Below are 20,353 nucleotides of genomic sequence, written 5' to 3' on the forward strand. Positions count from 1 at the left end.
GAAATTTACTCACGCGATTCTGAGAAACTGGGGCACACAAAACGCTGTACAATCACGAAGAAATTAAGTTTAAGTGTAAACGCACTTTTTGTTTTGCACAATTTGTTAGTCACAAGATTTTTGGATAAGTTCGAAGTAACGTAAGAAATTGTGGAAATTAATACATTTAATAACAGTTTTTGTATTTTTTTGAAAATTCTTCTGTAGATTAAAAAGAATCATTTCAATTTAAATTTATAAACTTACTCAGTTCAAACATTTGAATTCTCACTACAATTTTAAATGTTGAATGATTGGTTGTACAAATTTAAAGTTTTGTTTTGCTCCTGCATTTTAAAATTTATGTACTTACTTTTCCTGATTCCGGGTTTGTCAATGAATATAAAAAGTGCATAAATATGCACCTGTAAGTAATATTGTTGGAAAGACCCGTACTAGTTAATATTCAATTATTAAATAGAAATCTTTAACCACGACCATTAGAAAAAATATGGGGAAAGAACCCGGAAAACACACTAGTGGACGCCTTTGTCTCAATGCCAGTACTTTCGTAGTACAAAATTAAAATAAATTTTTGTAAATATTTGAATGATGTAATGTGAAACGAGCTTCTTGTATTATTCCATATTTACACACAAAAACCCAATAAATATTTCATGTTTATGTTAATTGGAGTTACATTAATGACGACTGCTTTATTAGAATCCCATGGTAAAATCCATCGGCACGCCACTGGAAAAACCCACTGGTAATAATTAATCGCTACACGTGAAGTAATGACGTAATAATAATCCCCACATGTAACAATTTTTCCTAATAATAATTACCTTCTGCACTATAAGGGTGTGACCCAGCCGATTCTAGGAAACCCAATTTCATTATGTACTCCCACTGCGCATTGTTGCCAATTTCTTCGGAGAAACGACTACAGACTCGGTTAAGTTGCGCGGGAAATCGATATGGCCCACAAAACGAAACTTCATCCTTGACATTCTAGTTTTTTCCACTATGCAACTTATTAAATAAAATGCACACAACCGTTATAATAATAATCAGTTAATGAATGATACACGTGAAAGTTTTTTATTTTATTGTGAGATACAGTAGTACCATTGGTTATACAAAAGAACACTTGCATGTATACGAGTTAATGTTGCATTTCTCAGATAAAAATCGACCATATATCCTCTTGGATAAAATTAATTAAAACGCTGAAAATTTAATAAGAGACCAACACGGGATACTATAAATTATTGTATTCTGAAGTTAGTCATGGATGAATCCGCTTCTTAAAAATAGTACACTAATCATAAATCTGTCATGGTGACATAACCAGTGCCAATTTATAAGTGGTGCCTACCATTTCAAAAAAGCGGATTTAAGCGTCACCATTCATTCCACGCCAGTTTTTAAACTTAAATCCGAAATGAAATCGCAATTAAAACATTTTTAAGTTGGATCGTGTCTGGCAAATGTAATGGCGAATGGAAGCTTTATTTCTTCGAGGAATAAAACAACAGTAATGTTTATTGTTTACTTTTTATTGTTTTTAACCTTTAGTCCGAGTTTATGATTATAGTGAACACCTCAAGATGGTCACGCTTCGTTAACTGAATGTGGTGTTTCGATAAGAGACAATCAGGTACCAACACTGCCAAAGGATTTCTTGCTTCAACAGATGTTTTCTTTGAAGTACGTCGTAAATATGTTTTTTCGTTTTGGATAAACGTGATGATTTAAGATATTTAAAAACTCGACCGTCACTGCAAATTACACAAACCGTAAACAGATTTCCACTTTTTCTCCAGTTTTCGGTGCAGAGCTTATAGATAATTGGGTTAAAGTTGTGTTTTTTAATTTTCTTAAGATTAATTTAGCAACAAATAATTTGGTCTTCAGAAATGAAGTTTATTGGTAATAATTTATAAATTCCATTATTATAATACATATAAGTTGTCATCATGTGAAATGGTACTTCATGCCAATCATTTTGAAACACATTTAAGATAAGAATACATGAAATATAAATATTGAGGAGAGAATTTTAAATATGAAATTGTATTATGTGTTGCATAATTTAACAAAATTAATTGTGTCTTGTTACCATCTTAATTAACTGCTGCATTCGCAACGAAAAATACTTTCTTTGAAATGCAAATAATAATAAAAGTACTATTGACTATTTGATGGTCGAAGAAGATTTTATTCACTACAGGCCTGAAAATATTGAAATAACGCAGTCTTGATTCCTTGATTGAACAGTTTCGATCTTCAATCATTCGCCATCTGGTTAACAAAACTCATCACATTTTTGTACTTTGTTGCTATTCTTGCGTGCTTAAATGGAACATCTAAACACAAGTGCTAAAATAAAAAAGCTTCTAAACTGGAGAACATAAAGTGCTAAATAAACAACCGGATTTGGTAATATTATCTAATTTCTCGGAATAACTTTTCTAGAAAACTGGAGTGCACGATTACCGTTCAATCAGAATTTTCCCACAAAATTGCGGAAATATCGACTTACTGTCTCAGTCATGTCATGGGAACGTTGATGTCTATTGAGTTTTGGATCAGACTTCACTTTCACGACCGATTGTCCACTAAGCACATTTCATAAAATGCACCGGAAATGTGTTTGTTATTTTAAAAAATTATGAACGTTGCTTTCTGTACAGATCCACTTAACATATTACAATGCGTCGCTCGACAGGAAAAGCACTCAAATCTGTTAAAGCCTTTTGTTACGTTCTTTGAAAAGGGCATTCCGAGAAAGTTGAATTCGGTGGCGTTTTAAAGAAGCTTTTACGGTTTCGGTGCATTTGCTAAAAGCTGGAGGTATTTGTAAGGACATGCAAAAATAAAGTCGGTCGCAAGATGAATTCTTGTTGAAGGAACGTGCGCCACCATTAACTGGTCTGAATTTTGTATATGAGAGGAAAATAATGGAGCAAGTACGTGATGCTTGAAAGTGACTCTCTCAAGATATAAATTCTCATATAAGGGAGAAATTTGTGCTGTGGTTGTGCTTATTATTTTGATCCAACCTATGACGTGGCGTTTAATCCAATTTTTAATAATTTGAGGCGTCTAAAAGAGAATAAATTAACGCTGTTAAAATTTTTCCACCTTTTGATGGATATTTTTTAAATTTATTTAGTAATAAAATTGTCTAGTATATTTTTCTTGTTTATTTTTTCTTTTTAGTTTCATTGTCAACTTTGTTGGCAGTTAGTTAAAGGTGGCCAGTCATAACAATGTCGAAAGAACGTTGTGAAATAGATTTAGACTGGAGAAAACTTCCACCACTTCAGTTAAGTCTATCGAAAAACAAAAATTAAAACTAGCGCTATGTTGAAATCGGCAAGGAATGGTAAAATAGTTTTTCGAGAGTTCGAGATATTTAAACAAATTCACTTTTAAACAGAGTTTTTTGAAAATTTTTAAGCAACTTCTCAAAAATGTGAATTTTGCAATATCATCAGAATGAATTTTTTGACTGTTTATCGAGATGTATTTAAAATACCTACCTTCAAATCAAATTTTGGAAATCAGAAATCTTGGTCCGGGACTACTGACCTTTGCCTTTAGAGTCAGTTCGTCAAGATCTATATCCCAGAATTTTTCTAGAATTTTTATGCAACTTTTCAAAAATCTCAATTTTTCAATTCATAGATACGTACATCCGAATTTTTTTATGGCTTTTCTATCTTTCGAGAAATTTAATGAAGCTTAAAAAAATTTAAGTTTCAAACTGAATTTTTCAAAAACCATGATCGGTGACCATGAACACTTGTTTTTTTCGAATCAGTTCGTCGAGATCTCTATTCCAAAATTTTTTGAGAATTTTTAGACAACCTTCCCAAAATTACAATTTTTCAATGAATTTTTCGAAAATCTGAGTCCGGAACAATAATACTTTATGTTTTTCGAATCAGCTCACTGAGATCTACATTCCAGAATTTTTGAAGAACTTTAAGAAAATTTTTAAAAATCAAATTTTTCAATACTCCGAATTAAAAAAAAAAATTAAATCGAATTTTGAAAATCATATTCGCAGTCATCAATACTTTGTTTTCACAATCAGAATTTTTTGAGAATTTTTAAGCAACATTCCCAAAATTACAAATTTTCAACAAAATTTTTGATTGTTTTTCGAGATATCGAAATATATTAAAAAAAAATCATTTACAAACCAAATTTTTCGAAAATCTGAGTCCGACATTAACACTTTTGTTTTTCGAACCAGCTTGTCGAGATCGATATTCCAGAATGTTTTAATAATTTTAAGCAAATGTTCAAAAATCTAATTTTTCTTTTTGGGGCTTTCGAGATATTTAAAATTTTCAAACCGAATTTTTCGAAAATCATATTCGGGGACTATTAACATTTTTTTTTTTTAATCAATTCTTCGAAATCAATATCCTAGCATTTTTTGAGTATCCGTTTGCAAGTTTTCAAAAATCCCAATTTTTCAATATCCGTATGAATTTTTTTTCCCTTTTTCCAGATTTCCAGATATTTAAAACATGCTACTTGCAAATAAAATTTTTCGAAAATCTTGGTCCAAGACCATTGAGCCTTTGGTTTTAAAAATCAGTTCGTCGAGATCTGTATCACAGGATTTTTTGAGAGTTTTTATGCAACTTTTCAAAATCTTCAATTTTTCAATAGATACGTCTGAATTTTTTTGTCGCTTTTCGGTCTTTCGAGAAATTAAATGGAGCTAAAAGAAATTACTTTTCAAACTGAATTTTTCAAAAACCATGGTCGGCGACCATTAAGACTTGATTTTTTCGAATAGTTCGTCGAGATTACATAATTTTGAAAAAAATTTTGGACCTTCCCAAAATCACTATTTTTTAATGAATTTTTTTACGATTTTTAGAGATATCAGGTATAAAAAAAAAACATTTACAAACCGATTTTTTCGAAAATCTGAGTTCGGAACATTAACACTTTGTTTTTTGAATTATCAACTCACCGAGATCCGTTCGATTTTTTTATCGTTTTTTGAGCTTTCGAGATATGTATTTACAAAAATAAATTCTCAAATAGAATTTTTCTAAAATCATGTTCGGGGATTATCAACACTTTGTTTTTACAATCAGTTCATCGAGATCTATATCCCAAAATTTTTTGAAAATTTTTAGGCAAGTTTTCCAAAATCACAATTTTTAATGAATTTTTTGACTGTTTTTCGAGATACTAGATAAAAAAAATACAAATCAAATTTTTCAAAAATCTGACACTGTATGTTTTTCGAATTAGGTTGTCTAGATCTATATTCCAGAATTTTTGAAGAATTTTTAGCAATTTTTCAAAAATCTAATTTTTCATTTGAACTTTCTGATCATTTTTCGAGCTTTCGAGATACTTAGAAAAATAAATTTTCAAACCGAATTTTTCGAAAATTATGTTGGTGGACTATCACCAATCTGTTCGTCGAGATCTATTATGTCGCAGAATTTTTTGAGAATTTTTAGATAACTTTCCCAAAATCACAATTCTTCAATTAATTTTTTCGCTGTGTTTCGAGATAAATATCGAGATATTAAAAAAAATCGTTTTCAAATCGAATTTGCCCAAAATCCGAGACCATTAGTACTTTGTGTCTTTCGAATCAACTCGTTGAAATCTATATCTCAGAATATTTTTTATCGTTCTTCAAGCTTTCGAGGTACAAAAAAACTAATTTTCAACGCAAATTTTTTGAAGAACTTGTTCTGGACCAGCACTTTGTTTTTTCGAATCAGTTCATCGAGATGTATATCCCAGAATTTTCTAAAGATTTTTGGTCAATTTTGTAAAAACCTACGTCAAGTGAACCACTGTCAACCAACGAAAATAGTGCTTTGATGGCTTTGATTTTTCCAAACTCTTCGTCTGTGAACAAAAAACATCTTAGACTAATATTGCTAAAAAAGCCGGTCCTCTTTAGCAGAAACCAAACACAGACAACAAAGAGCCACTATTGAAGTTTGAGATGGTGTCATAAATTTGGATATAATAAGCTGCCATTCGTTGACAAGATTGGTGGAGAAGTCAAAATTGTACAACCACTATTTTCGTTGCTTTACTATATATACCGAGACTCGCATGTGACGCCTTTAGTTAGGAACCTACGATGGTTAAACATAAATGGAGTTCGATTTTTACAGTTACAGCAAAAGTTGTTAAAGTAGAGTCCGCCAAATAGTGAACATTGACTGTCTGTTTCCAAAAGTTGTTATTTGGAAACCCCTAATCAATTCGATTTTTTTTTTTAATTTGAATGAAGACTAAGAATAATAACAATGACAATAACAACAAAAAATTGGCACAAACTGTGTTCTTTATTCATATTTATTATCTGAATATCTGTATTTTTAAAAATTATTACTTTAATATCTCAGGATTATGAACTTTCAGCCAAAGTTCTTACAAATAGATATTTGAATTTTTATTTAGGTATTTCTTAAACGAGAAAAAAGTAGATTTGAAAAAATTAGAAATACTTCTGAATTTTACAAACACCCACACTATTGCAATTTTTCCAATTAACTAAAAATCACGAGAGATTTTACCATCAGAACACAACTATTTGAAATGCGGAAATAGATCATTTAAATTTTTCTTGAAAATAAATACTCAGCCCGTAATTAAAAAAAAATCACCGCAAGCATTACTTTAAGATAATTGGCCATGGTCCACCTTAAGTATTACGGATATTAAACTTTTTACATTTTCGCAATTCAAGTCAACAAAGAGAGGTATTTCTTTAAAAAAGTCGTCATAATCTAAACATAATTACAGAAATTCCGAACTAATATTTTCGTTTTCGTAGTTGTTGATTTGACAGAAAAACGCGACCACGACGACGATAATATCCTCAAATGATGAAATAATAGTTGGCATAATGTTATAAACGGTAGTGTAATCTGGCGCTCAACGAACCTCTGTTCGAAATTCCGCCAAAACCGTTGGTCGAACGTCCGTTGGTGCCTTTAAAAACGTTAAAAACACCTACGTTTAAAGTTCCAAGCAAGACATGAGGTGCACAGCACGCAGAGAGCCTGCTTCGGAGCTATTCACCTCAACATCCTTGATATGGCACCTACATTCGACACCGAAATACGGCCCGCGACCATTTGGAGACAAAGACAACCGACGACAAACAAAGATGACATGCTTGCAACGAACGTGCCGTACTAAAGGCCCCTTCACGCGCCGCGTGTGCGAAAATTTTCGTTTACCTTCTTCACATGCCTGATGTAAGATCCTCGGCCAAGTCTCGAAGCAGCCCTGGGCTTCCAGTTTTGTTCTGAAACAAAAACGCCATCAGAAAACATCGTTTTTTCGATTTGGCACAAGTATTGTAAAGTGGAAGAGTTTGCGGTTTCGTCAACAAAAACATCTCCGTTTAACCTGTAATTCCTAGAAAAAGCGAGTAAATTAACTTGGGCGACCGCAATAAGCATCTACCAGCGCAAGAAAACAACAGCGGTTTACTGCTAAACGCTCGGCCAATATTTTCAGCGCACTTATACGATCTAAGCGGACAGTGCTTTCGGTTTTCTGGAGTTGGTACTGCATTTAATAACTAGACTTGCTGTACAATGCTGGGTAAGTTGGTTTCTGCCATCCCAAAAAACTAACACGTGATCAACGAACTTAGTCTTGCTACTGATATATTAATTATGCCCACTTGATGGTGACACAAATTTTCGGTTATACTTCAAAAATCAAAACTTGAAGACAAAATTTGACAAAGGAATCACTCACCAGTATGTTAAATTAGTGTTCGCAAAACTTACCAAATACTTTCCACATAATAAGAGCACCCTATATATTTTACCATATTCTCGATGGTCTCTTCGTAGGCTTTAACATGGTAGTTCATTTTTAAAATTCAAATGTGATGTTGCCATGTTAATTCAATTTTCTTGAAATTTTTTGCAACGCAAAGGTATGCGAAAAAATCCCAATAGAAATATTTTTAAAATCAATGTTACAATACTTTGGGGAAAGATAAACAAAGGAACGCGTTTTTAATCTTTGCCTAAAATATTGTAACACAGACTACAAAAATAACGCTACTGTGATCTTTCTTTTTGCGAACCCTTGCCTTGCTAAAAAAATTCAAGAAAATTAGAACGACATGGCATCAGAATTTCAAAAACAAACTATGGTTACAAATCCTACCAGGCCAATGAGAATATGGCAAAATATATTGGTGTTTCACAAAAAAAAAACTAGTCGTACACGGTTCCAAAATATAACACTATGTATAGTCGAAAATAGTTTTAGTGTATGCTCCGCAAAGAATTATATAACTTTAGCCTGTAACTTATATTTTCTATTTCTAGTAATTAATGGCACATCCAGAGCCGTGCACTTAATGACTCACCTGTATATACAAATAATCAGATTTAAAGAAATATCAGATGAGAATCAATTTGGAAAACAGCCAAACAAACCAAAACAAACAATTTCTATTCGATGATGTAATTAAACTGCATATTTACTGTCACAGCTTGTTAGTATGGTAGTATACTAAACTCACTTGACATGCACCTAGTAAAACTTTTGACTTAAACGGCTCAAGCCAAACAACCCCAAAGTCCAACTGGCTATTGTAAGCTTTATGGATCTGAACCGCAAGTCTTTTGTAGCCATAATGGAGCTGTAAAGTTTTACTAGGTATATGTCAACTGAGTTAAGTTATACAATAGCCACTTTGACTTATAAGGGTGGTTTAGCTTAAGCCGCGTAAGTCACAAAAGTTTTACTAGGTGAATGCCAAGTGAGTTTAGTACACACGGTGGTGTATACTCCTTGGAAGCAAAATTTCTAGATGAAACTGCCATAAGATTCCCATAAAAGGATAAACTTCTGTCAAATAATGTCTTTCCTACCTGATCTGGTCCGATTTTCAATACCGCTTCACTTGACTCATCTCCATTCCATTCCGCTGTTGTACTGGTATTCATAAACCAAAGAGCAATAAACATTATTTGACAGAAGTTTGTACTTTTGTGGTAATCCAATGCCGGCTTAAAAAGTTAGGTCATTCCATATGTCAGGATTATACTTCCAGTTCTGAAATAGTGAACACTAATTAAATGACTTCTGATAACCAACTGTTATCAGGTCGTTTACGAAACCCAATGTCTAATAGAAGGCACGTTGATTGATTTTTCTGAGGAAAATATCCAATCATCGACTGGAGCGGACACATATTATACTGGACTATAAATGCTCAACAGATGCGGTCATCATGTGGAAAGTTAAAGCTTAATTGAATCTACCGGGGCTTCAAGACACGTTGTCTAACCAATAGCAAGCGTAGGTTCATTGATAACGTGTTTTTATTATTGCCTCTATTCGGCGTTTCTAGTATATTACAAAAATTCCAAACACCTTTATTGAGTCTTAAATGAACCTTCTGTAGGATTCATTTATCACTGTTCACTATTTTAGAACTGGAAGTATAGAAACTTATTAACTTAAAATTGAAGAATACTTAAAAAGTTTTTCGATAATTTTGTTTTACAATTTTCATTGCAGGGCTGGGTATGTTAATGCACTAGCAGGTAATTAGTATTTAAACTTCACCCGGACGAAAAATTAGCAATTATTTGATCCTAAATGGTCACCTTATATGGTAATACATTACTTCTTACAAATATATGGGAATGTTATGGAATTCTTTTATAAACCTCAACTTTAACGTTTCGAACACTTGTTCTGTTCTCCTTCGGGGTATATACTTCCTAATACTAGAGATCACGAATTAGCGAACACTGACTTTCCATTTCTAAAAGTGTTTATTGAAACCTCTTAATAAACTGCTGAGGCTTATAATAACAGATTTACAAGACTTACCTACTAAAATGTGTTCAGGTACGTCTGATTCATGAAACCCGTGTGCCTCTCGGGCAAGCAATGACCAAAAAAGATTAACAAAATTTGAACAAGAAGCGTCACTGTCACCAAATGGAGAAAACGATTTCTAGTGCGCAAGTTCACCAAAGTGTACAGAGAGTGTGTTTACTAAAGCTGTATCGCACTGTTCTATCTTTGTTTATTGCAGGCGTACATCGCATTTCTTAAAATAGACGTTTGTCGTCATTTATTTCATACCCACATTTTCACCGTTTTAATCATAGAAAATCCGAGTTCTATTAATTACAAAGATGTTTTGTTGTGACGTTGATTCTGGAGGTTAGGTTAGTTTACAGCTAAGGTTTACAAACACGAATTTTATTATTTATCTTATTAACTAAAAATGCGAAATAAGAAATGCTAAACGAAACATCAGAAATGGGAAGTAAGAATCGCGAAATTAAACTACAGAAATGAGAAATGGGAAACTCGGAATGAGAAACTAAAAATTCGAAATGATAAATGGGAAAATGGGAAATGCGACAAATTCACGTGCGACCAATTTTTCCCTACATAAATGACAAACAAATTATTTACGTCAATATTGATATCTTGATGAAAACTAACTTTTAAAATTCCACAGCACCCTAACAATATGGCTGAAGATCACCAAAATTGACCAGCAAAAGATCAGAGGCATCGACACGAGTGTCGCTTCTTGTTCAAATTTTGTTAATCTTCTTCGCAATGACATAAAAGGCCAGGGTTCTAAATTATTATTACCATAATTCTAAGCGGTTTATGGAGGGCTTCCAATGAACACTTTTCGAAACAGGAAGTAATTTTTTTAAATCCTAGTCTCCACTTTACTTGTAGCTTTCTGACAAAAGACAGGATAAATGTATTGGAGTGATTATAGTGTGGACATATATATAAACTCACTTGACATACACCTAGTAAAACTTTTGACTTAAACGGCTTAAGCCAAACCACCTTTTAAGACAAACTGGCTATTGTAAGCTTTATGGATCCGAACCGCAAGAATTATTACTGTCCATTGTTGCCATAATGGAGCTGTAAAGTTTTACTAAGTTATGTGAACTGAATTAAGTTATACAATAGCCAATTCCACTTATAAGGGTGATTTGGCTTAAGTCATAAAAGTGAGTTTAGTATAATTGTTGCTATAGGTAAGCTGTCCTTATAGAGTCAACTCTTTTGTAGTCGCGTGTACACTTTGAGTAATTGGCAAAGCAATAAAGTAATACCGCAATCAATTACAAAGGTTATCAGCGCGTAGTCACTTCAAATTTACCAAATACCCATCTAGGAGCGTCAAAATCAACAAAAAAATCAAAAAGTCAATGTTTTCCAAAATCGTCAATTTCCAAAGTGACGCACAATATTTAAAGAAAGCAGTTTGGGAAATGCGTAAATAGGAGATAAGATAACAAAGTGTAAATCTTTGGCATTTCTTCCCATCATCAAACTCCAACGTCCACGATTCCAGTCCTACATCTAGGCGTTTATTTCGCGAAATTGATCGGAACGAATTCAAGGAAAAGCCGCTTCACGAAATGACACAACTCACACATTCAATCATCTCATTCTTTAATTAAAGCAGTAATTATCCGTCGTGTCTTAAGCGTATGTAATGGTGTTGTCATTTCTTCTCCAGTGCGATTCGCTGAAAAGGTGAAGGGGGCTTTACTCGCGCCGTGTCCCTGTAACCCATATGGTCGACGCGAGTGGGACGAAGAGGGTCAAAAAGTGGTCGAGCGGGAGAGAGACGGAACGAGAATGTTTTAGAGAGAGATCCCAAAGGACGGTCGTGTCGGAAAGAGATGGAAAGCATTGACCTGTTGCCTACCAGTCGGGCTACCGAGCTACGCAGCCACAAATCCGGGCGAGGGGAGGGAAATCGGGTACAATGCCGCGGGTAAAATGAGATAAAGGTGGGCACGTTTGGAATTTTTAACTATCGGAAACAATATTCACCTACGCCATATAACAAATTCTTAACTGGCTCTGAATGGACTAAAAATAACGAACGCTGATGGAGGCTAGAGAGCTGCTCTCGACTGGACACTGCCCACGAATTATTAAGAAATTCCTACACTGCGATACCGCCATATCTATCCGAAAAAATGACGTTTTGCAGATAACTACTTCCTCTCCGCCGTTTCCGGGCATGATTACGGTGTCACGAATTTGAGAGAATTAATTGGTACAAATACATTTTGTGGGTAAAAACCTTGTTTATTAATACACAGGAAGTTACGTGGAGATAAGTATATTTTTCACGTGCACAGAGGATGTGATAAGTAATATGGTATCTTAATTAGTAGTCTAATGCTGAACTGAATACAATGATCAATTAATTCATAAGTGCTAGTTAAATGTCGACGTAAACAGAAAGCTAAACTGTTGACGAGATGGGCATCACCAATTACTCGAAAAGACACAAAAGAATTGAAATTAGTGCCTCCGGTATAGCCACATTGGAATTTCCTATTTTTTTTGTGCAATTATTTCAGGCCATTATCCCGGATTCGAACAAAACCGTGGAAAGAATGTGGCCCTCTCCCATCTTTAATCGCACCTCAAACCAACTTCGATCTCGTGAAACGGTACTTCACTGTGATACTCTGTTCAAAATTGTCAATGTCGACGAAGGTATTTAACTCACTTCCTTCATATGGTCCACCGAAATTATTATACGACATGCAAACCACATAAATACAAATCAGAAGTATTTCGAAAATCGTTACATCGACGGGTCATTCCTCACACCCGTGCGCCAAAATCTAACTTAAACGAAAATATAAACTCATTACTTAGAACACAAATTCAATAATTTTCCGTACACCTAAGTATTCAAAAAATTCCACACCACGGGCTTCCAACATCCAAATTATTTATAAATGAAACACGTTTTCATCAAGCTTTTTGAGTGTTAATTGCACTAAAATTGTGTTAAATGAAACCTTAGATTAACTAGAGTTCGTTAACCATAAATACATACATGATTTTTTATTTAAACTGGTACTCCACAAGCTTATAAATTCCGTCAGTATTAATTTATAATTCTCTATCCTCAAATAAATAGAAACTGACAAACTGACAAAAACCAAACACAAAAATCAAGCAGCGGCAAAATATGTGCTTGCGTAGTCCGGATCTGAGAAAAGGTATGCGGTGCTTTACTCTCTATCACGTAGAAGCAAAAATTCTTTACTCACAATTTGCTACGGTTACGTTTAGTACCTTTAAGTTTTGTAAACAAAAGATCATAGCAAGGGTTCGTTAACTCTAACTCCGTTACCGCGGAAACCGCACTGCCGTTTCCTTAGTAAATAACCACAAGTTTTTAGTAACCGACGATTGAAACGCTGGTGCTAAATGTAACAGTGACATTTGGCCGTCAAACTCTTGCTTTCACGTTCGTACTAAGTGTTTGACATTTACCTTCCCCTTGCGTTTTTATTGTTCGTTAGTTGTTATCTGTTTAATCTAATAATAGTGTTCAACAATCGCTCACTGTCGCATATAAATCGATCACACCTTTAACATAGTTTAAAGATAGGAAGAGGAGAACCGGGAATGTACGTAAAGATTAGATTTCTTTCGACGTTAACATCATGCACATTTGAAATCGATGATGTCAACGGTAATGTTTTTGAGCCAGCAGCTATAAATCAATGGATCAGGATGTTGTCGATCGCACGGTACTATTATGAGACAATGCCGGAAATGTTACGTCCAAAATTATAATGTTCAATAGAACACTTTACGTTGATTCTTGTTTATGTGAAGTACTCCCGATTATTTATTATTATCAGGTGGTACTTTGTTGCGTCATATATGATGCTAAACACTCTCCAAAACATTCACAAAGCAGCATATTTCAAAGGCAAATAATATAAATAAAACATTTTCTGAATGTGGTCCACGCAGTTTTTTTAAATTTACCTGGAGTTTTTTTGGAGTACCCTTCGTTTCGAAATAGTCACTAACACCTTAAATTGGAAATTTCCATAAAAAACAGTGAATTATTCAGGGCTCCTCTGCTATCGAAGACTCGACTTTGTACAAACCATTATTCTAAAAAACCATAAACTCAGAACAGGAAGCGCAGACAGCCGCCGGTCACAATTTACGATTGCTTCTGATAACTTGCCTAATTTTTTTAATGCAAGAAATATTTCTTGGTATTTTGTAATTAAAGTAAAAACGAGATTTTGTTAACACAAAAACTTGGTTCATCTCCTGAAGTACACTCGAACAAATTCAGCTTCTTCGAAAACTTACAAAATTAAAATAACCCTTATAATTTGAAGTACAAAAAGGAAAAGGACAAGGAAAAAAATAGTCCATGCGTCTAAAATTTGATTAAAAATAGATCTGGTAGTTCCAAAGATTATTATCTGTTAAAAATAAACAAACAGGCAGAAATGCGAGACCCACTTTTTCATACTCTAGAGGTCATGAAACACCGAGAAAACTTGGAAGTTCCTATTCGTGGAACCCGATTACAATACTTTCTTAGTGCACACTCGGAAAGTAAAAATCTGAAAAATTTTTGAAAGTTATTTAGTTGTGTTTACTAATTTAAAACTAGAACTATACCTATAAAAATGCATACATACATTTGACACACACCGGAAAACTCAAATAACACTTTATAGGTATATTTAAGAAAATCTGAAATGTGTATATAACGGACCAACTTTATAATTTAATTTCTTTTGGTAAGATTACATTTTCGCTTATAAAACATAAATTCTTACAACTCGTTACTCGTTAACATAAAATGAAAAAAAAAAAAAGCTTATAAATTATAGCTTATACATTGTATTCCAAAAATGTAATAACTGGACATCCTGTATACATACATTAAATATTGTTCGCAACGTAACACGTGAGCCATCCATTCACTGTAATTGTTGAATCATGTTGTACAAAACTGGTTAATTGCAGAGGTCACATTAAAATTAATAACTATTCTGAAATTTGCAACAACAAAACCCATTTTACGTGATCGGCGATAAAGTTACATTGATCTTTAACAAAAAGTGCAAGCGTACAAGGCACCCTATTAGCATGATGCAATCTGGGACAAACACTTTAACCTTACATTTCTGACAATTCCAAGTATTAAGCTCGTTCTTTTTATATCGAAAGCAAAATATGCTCAAATAATCATAAGCTTGTGCACGTACATTATAATACCGCCACACGTGTTAACGTAATATAATAAATATACCGATGCATGGTGTGCACAAAAATGTTTTCAACTAATGAGCACGGCCACAATGATTATTTGTGTAACTAGCGCACGAAACGATTTTTTTTTTGAAGAGGCGGTAACCGAGGCAAGAAATCTTTCGAGAGCGTCAAAAGGTTTCGCGAACGAATAGTTTTTTGTACAACTTTTATTTTAAAAATAAAATGTTCTTGTATTTTCACTTCGTCTCAGTTATACAAAAATTGTAACAATGCAATAATATGTTCTATAATTTCTTAGTTATTTTTTGTCATTTTGTCAACTGGCACTATTGAATTTTTTGATTAATTTTGTAATTAAAGTATACCGCTCTGTAGATTATAAAAACTTGTTATCCTATCTCTGCGAAAAATGTGCAGTTTACGCTGAATTGTCCGCAAGCTGTGTAAAATGGATTTCGGGTTATTTATGAACAAATTAATTTATGTAATCAGTTGTTTTGACTGTTCGAATTGACCAAGTAAGCATCGTGGTGATTTAAAATGACTACAACAGCACTAATTTTTGCAATGTGCTTATTCTTGGAACAACAAAGTGTTATCTCGAACACATCTCTAATAATCTGCACAGTGTTTTGAAAAACAGTAGGATTTCTTCACACTTTCACGGCGTTTCGTGCAAGTAGAAAAAGCATCAGTGTGACGGCGATTTTCTTAATTCGATTAAAAGCGCGAAAAAAGCCGCCGTGTTTTCGGCCGCAATTATCGCCGAGCTATTTCGATCTAGTTGCATTTATAAAAATAGCGTGTCTGTGCGATAACCGTATCAATTACACATGTGGAGAGAGACAAGGGGGTGTCCTCAGACCGGCGTAATTATACGCTTCTGCGAGATTTAATGCGATGAGGCGCTACGTCACTTCCTCTCGAGAGCTCGCCAGGGGACATCTCGCGATTTCTCTCGCGATTTTTATTTACCGCAGGAGCAGAGAGAGTCCCGATTATATCCTCCTAAAAATAACGTGTTGTTAAAAACGCTATCGCATTTTATAATACGTGTTTATCGTGAAATGAAATAATCTATGTGGGGTTATCTGTGTCGAAAAAATATCCGGGCCTGAGCAAACAATCGCTTCTCTATGCTATTTCCATTTTCTTCAAATAGATCAACGCGAGTAAATACGCTGAATGGACATATCTCTATCGCACGATTAAAACGAAAACAAAAACAAAGTTTTTTGCCGAAAAAATTGGAAACATTTTCGACACCGTCGAAGTCTCGCAGCGAACACGCTCTCCCATAACTTGGCATTTAGTTTCGTATCATTATGTTAATATTATTTTCTCGTACGTTTAAAATCTTATCGAGAAATTCCTAGGGTCAACAACGCTAGCAGATATGGTTGAAAAAAATTATGAATAACATTGATACATCGCTTTTAAATTATTCGATTTACTATTTTTTTGTTTTATTTTTATCTGCCCAACTAGTATCTGTCATACGCATACACAATTTTTCAAAAACAATTGAATTCAAGACTGTAGTATGTTATCAAAGTTTTCGACTGCTTATCGAATTAGTTTAGAATTTATACATTCAGCAGCTTCATAAATCAAAATTCTGGCGCGACCTTATTATTATTAGCCTTATTTAGATGAAAGTAAATAGGCGCCAACTGTTGAAGGTCGCATATCGAATTTTAAACGTAATATTGGCCATTTGCACAATCTCTGATTTTAATAAAGATTAGTTTTCGTGTTTTACACATATATATGGCAGCTAAACAACAAGACAAATAATAAAAACAACAAAAAAATAATTATACAACACAAAATTCTGAGAAATTGTTTTGCCTTGAAATTTTGTGACGTCCTTCGGGAATACAGCAAATAAATTGTCTAAATGTGGTAAATAATTCTGTCAAATTCAAACTGTACTTTTTTGGTTCTTGTTATTGGCGACAGAAATCAGAGAAAATTATTAAACACCTAGCTTAAATATTTACGAACTACTTACTTGCAATTTAAAACTAACAACTTGTACATCTAGAGAAAATTTCGAAGTACATGTACATGTAAACATGGACAACTTTCTAGAGCTAATGATAAAATACAATATACCTAATCACATAGAAGATCGATTTTTAATGGATTTTATTTAATAAATCGCTATGCAAAGATTTGCTTATTTTTACTTGCCGAGGGTAGTACGAAAAAATAAGTCTCCAGTTTCCGTCCGTCTGTCTGTCTGTCTGCCATCTGTCCAAATTTTTATTGGACAGATAATCTCTGGGACTACCACACCGAGTGTTTCTAATGTTGTATGTACATATATTAGGAATATCAGGTAAAACGCTAACCAAAAGTGGTCCAGTCATCCTCACCAACAATATATTCAGCTCTACATTTTGCGCAATAAAAGATGTGTGAATTTTATAAAATAATGTGCTCCTGTACTTGTGGTTTATGAATCCACCTTGATTTTATTTATTACAAGCAGTTTGACCAGCTGTTATTATACAACTACTCACCGAAAATAATGTTCGGACCATTTTGCTCCATTAATTAGTCCTCTCCTCTGACGAGACAAAATCAGTCTTCATTTTCTCTTAACAAAAATGCTAGTGCTAATAGTCGAATTGGAATTTGCTGGGGCTGCGAGGGTATTATTTACACTACTGGCACTGATTTTTACTCTATAGAGGTCATAGGAAATTAGGTAAGTTATGATTTCAAGGTCCTTAATTACAGCAAACATTAAATGTGGAAATAAAAAAATTCGCCACCAATTTAATGGGACAATTTATTGTGGAACAACTTTTTAAAACAAGTATTATTTGACGGAAAGTTGTATTATTCATTTAGAATTGATACTAATTATGGTGAGTAATTGGCTTGCTCTAAAATTTAACTAAGCTACAACACGTGTTTATGTCTCATTAAGTCATTACTCCCTACCATTATTCCCAATTTTAATTTACTGCTAAGTTTTAACCAGAATGTATACGAGTTCCAGTTCAGCATAACTAAATGTCTTTTCACACCTGGCGACCGTTTTTATCTCGAAGGACCTCGTTATTTAAAATGCGGAAGTACAAAAAGAAGTTACAATTCGCGAAGTTTGAGAATAATAATAATCATAATGGTACTTCAACTTCACATGACCATTGTAAACAAACAACATGCCTGATTTATTTGCAAAAATTTATAATGTAGTATGTTCATCTTACATTTCGAATTTATATTTGTGCCAAAAAGTTGACCCGTGAATCTATTTTACGTTTAATTTCTTGACATTTTATGTCAAGACCTTGAGCTTTTGCTCTATTTTGTATTTACTTTCCTGAAATAAAATTAACGATTTTGGGCCAATTCTAAATTAAACTCAAAAGCCAACTTAGTTTAAACTATGCAAATTGAGTTAAAAAAAATCAACTTCAAAATTTAACGTATTAAAAATTCACAATCTCGTCGCACGTAGTTTAAAAAGCAAAATTTATACTGATTAAACACTACTTTGGAAACGAAAACGCCAAATATGGTGGTTCAACAAAACATTTTCCAGTTAACCTTCACGATTTTTATAAATTTATTTTTTGTATAAATATTATAGTTCCGTTGACTCAACATTTCTCATCTTGTAGATAGTTTTACAATTAGTAGTTAGTTTTTATGGTCATCATAATCACAGCAGAAAATGTCGCGTCAAGGCAATAAACGATTAAAAGAATTACAAATTCATGGAAAAAGAAAGACACCAAGTGAATGAACCACCATTCCACACAGCAAATAAAGATATGTTTGGCTATAAAAGGTAGACATCACTTGTTTATTTAAGTTTTTTCAACTAAAGATATGTCTCGAACCGATTAAGAATTTTATGCAAATATACACATACGTTATACCTTGGAAAATGTCTCGTTTAAATTGTTGAAAGTGACGTAGAATGATTCGTTTACACAGTGTATCAGTAAAATGCCCTACATTTTTTATTTATTTTTCAATAAACGACAAAAAACGATAGTGCGAGACAGCAGTGCTTTAAGAATTATCGTCGCAGACCGTCACATTAGGAGATAACGCCCCACTGAATTCGTAATGGTCCTTCCCCTAAAAGCTTCTTGATCGTGACGTATCTTCCGTAATCAGGTTTTTTAATGCAAACAGAGAATTTTCTTTGGCCGCGATCCATTCACGAGCCTCTTATATTCTGGAGATGACAGTCGAATGACGCTTTGATAAAAATGCTGACATCTGCATAGATATAACAAAAGAACCCTCTATCCACGACCTCAATGGCGTATCTTCCCTTTTATAAAGTTTTATATACGTTTGCACCCACGTGCATGTTGGGCCGGTTTAATTTTCATTCTAATGACACGTCCTACGAACGATTCTGAAGAGAGAAAGAGACGTTAATACCGAACATGACTCCACATCGTTTAAGGAGTTCATGCTTTATTACATATGGTTTTGCATTTATAAAAGAACGCACACATGTTATCTTTGGCGGTTTTTTCTCTAGTGATGATAATTTGCATATAAAATGGTCTTTCGTTGTCTGCGTTGAGCGTGGAAGATGATCCACGATGCGTTAGTGGAGATTTAGCAAGGATAAAGCCTGCATCAAGGCTTCTTTCAGATGCTACCATTTAAAAACAAACTTTAAATTTCGCCAAAGTAAGCTGAAATTATTAACCTGCTGGCTTTTCAATTTATAACATGCAGTGACGTTGCAATAATAATTTTAGGAATTCACGTCTTGGTTAATTACTAACAAGCGAATTTGACTTTTGACACACTCAAGATAACAAAACACAAATGCTGCAGTTTTATCCGTATAAGATTTCTTAAAAATAATTTTAAACGATATTAGAACACAAATTAAAATTGTTTTGAGTTTTGTTACCCTAATTACATAATTTTTGAAGTTGCATTTCAAAGTTTTAAAAAATCTGACAGGTAAAATAGTAATTTTGGATCAAAAGTGCTCGATTCCAATTTTTTTTTTCGTGAATTTTAGTTAATGTGTGGCCCAAATAATAATAATAGTAAAATTCACCACTCATTTAAAAAAATTCAAATTTTCTTGGACGTGGGAATGAAAATTGTTAAACAAAGAAATATATTTATAAATTTGTGTTAAATAACGCGACTTTATCACTTGCATCATCGCAAAATATATACCTATGCAATTAAATTAGTACCTAATTAATTAAATTAAAATTAATAACTCCGCCCGAAAAGCAATAGCGCCACG

General features: G+C 33.4%; 1 protein-coding gene across 1 annotated transcript in view; it reads right to left on the reverse strand.

The window, feature by feature from the left end:
* Nucleotides 1–20,353, reverse strand: part of LOC135128818 (protein sprouty-like) — a 62,087-nt gene that overhangs the window by 20,935 nt on the left and 20,799 nt on the right. The window contains exon 2 of the mRNA XM_064055900.1: nucleotides 7,236–7,303. The gene's annotated coding sequence lies outside the window, so the exon portion shown is untranslated. The remainder of the gene's footprint in view (nucleotides 1–7,235; nucleotides 7,304–20,353) is intronic.

The sequence above is a fragment of the Zophobas morio genome, unplaced genomic scaffold (genome assembly GCF_036711695.1).
Source record: "Zophobas morio isolate AGI-343-1 ecotype UQ-CSIRO unplaced genomic scaffold, CSIRO_AGI_Zmor_V1 ptg000002l, whole genome shotgun sequence".
NCBI lineage: Eukaryota > Metazoa > Arthropoda > Insecta > Coleoptera > Tenebrionidae > Zophobas > Zophobas morio.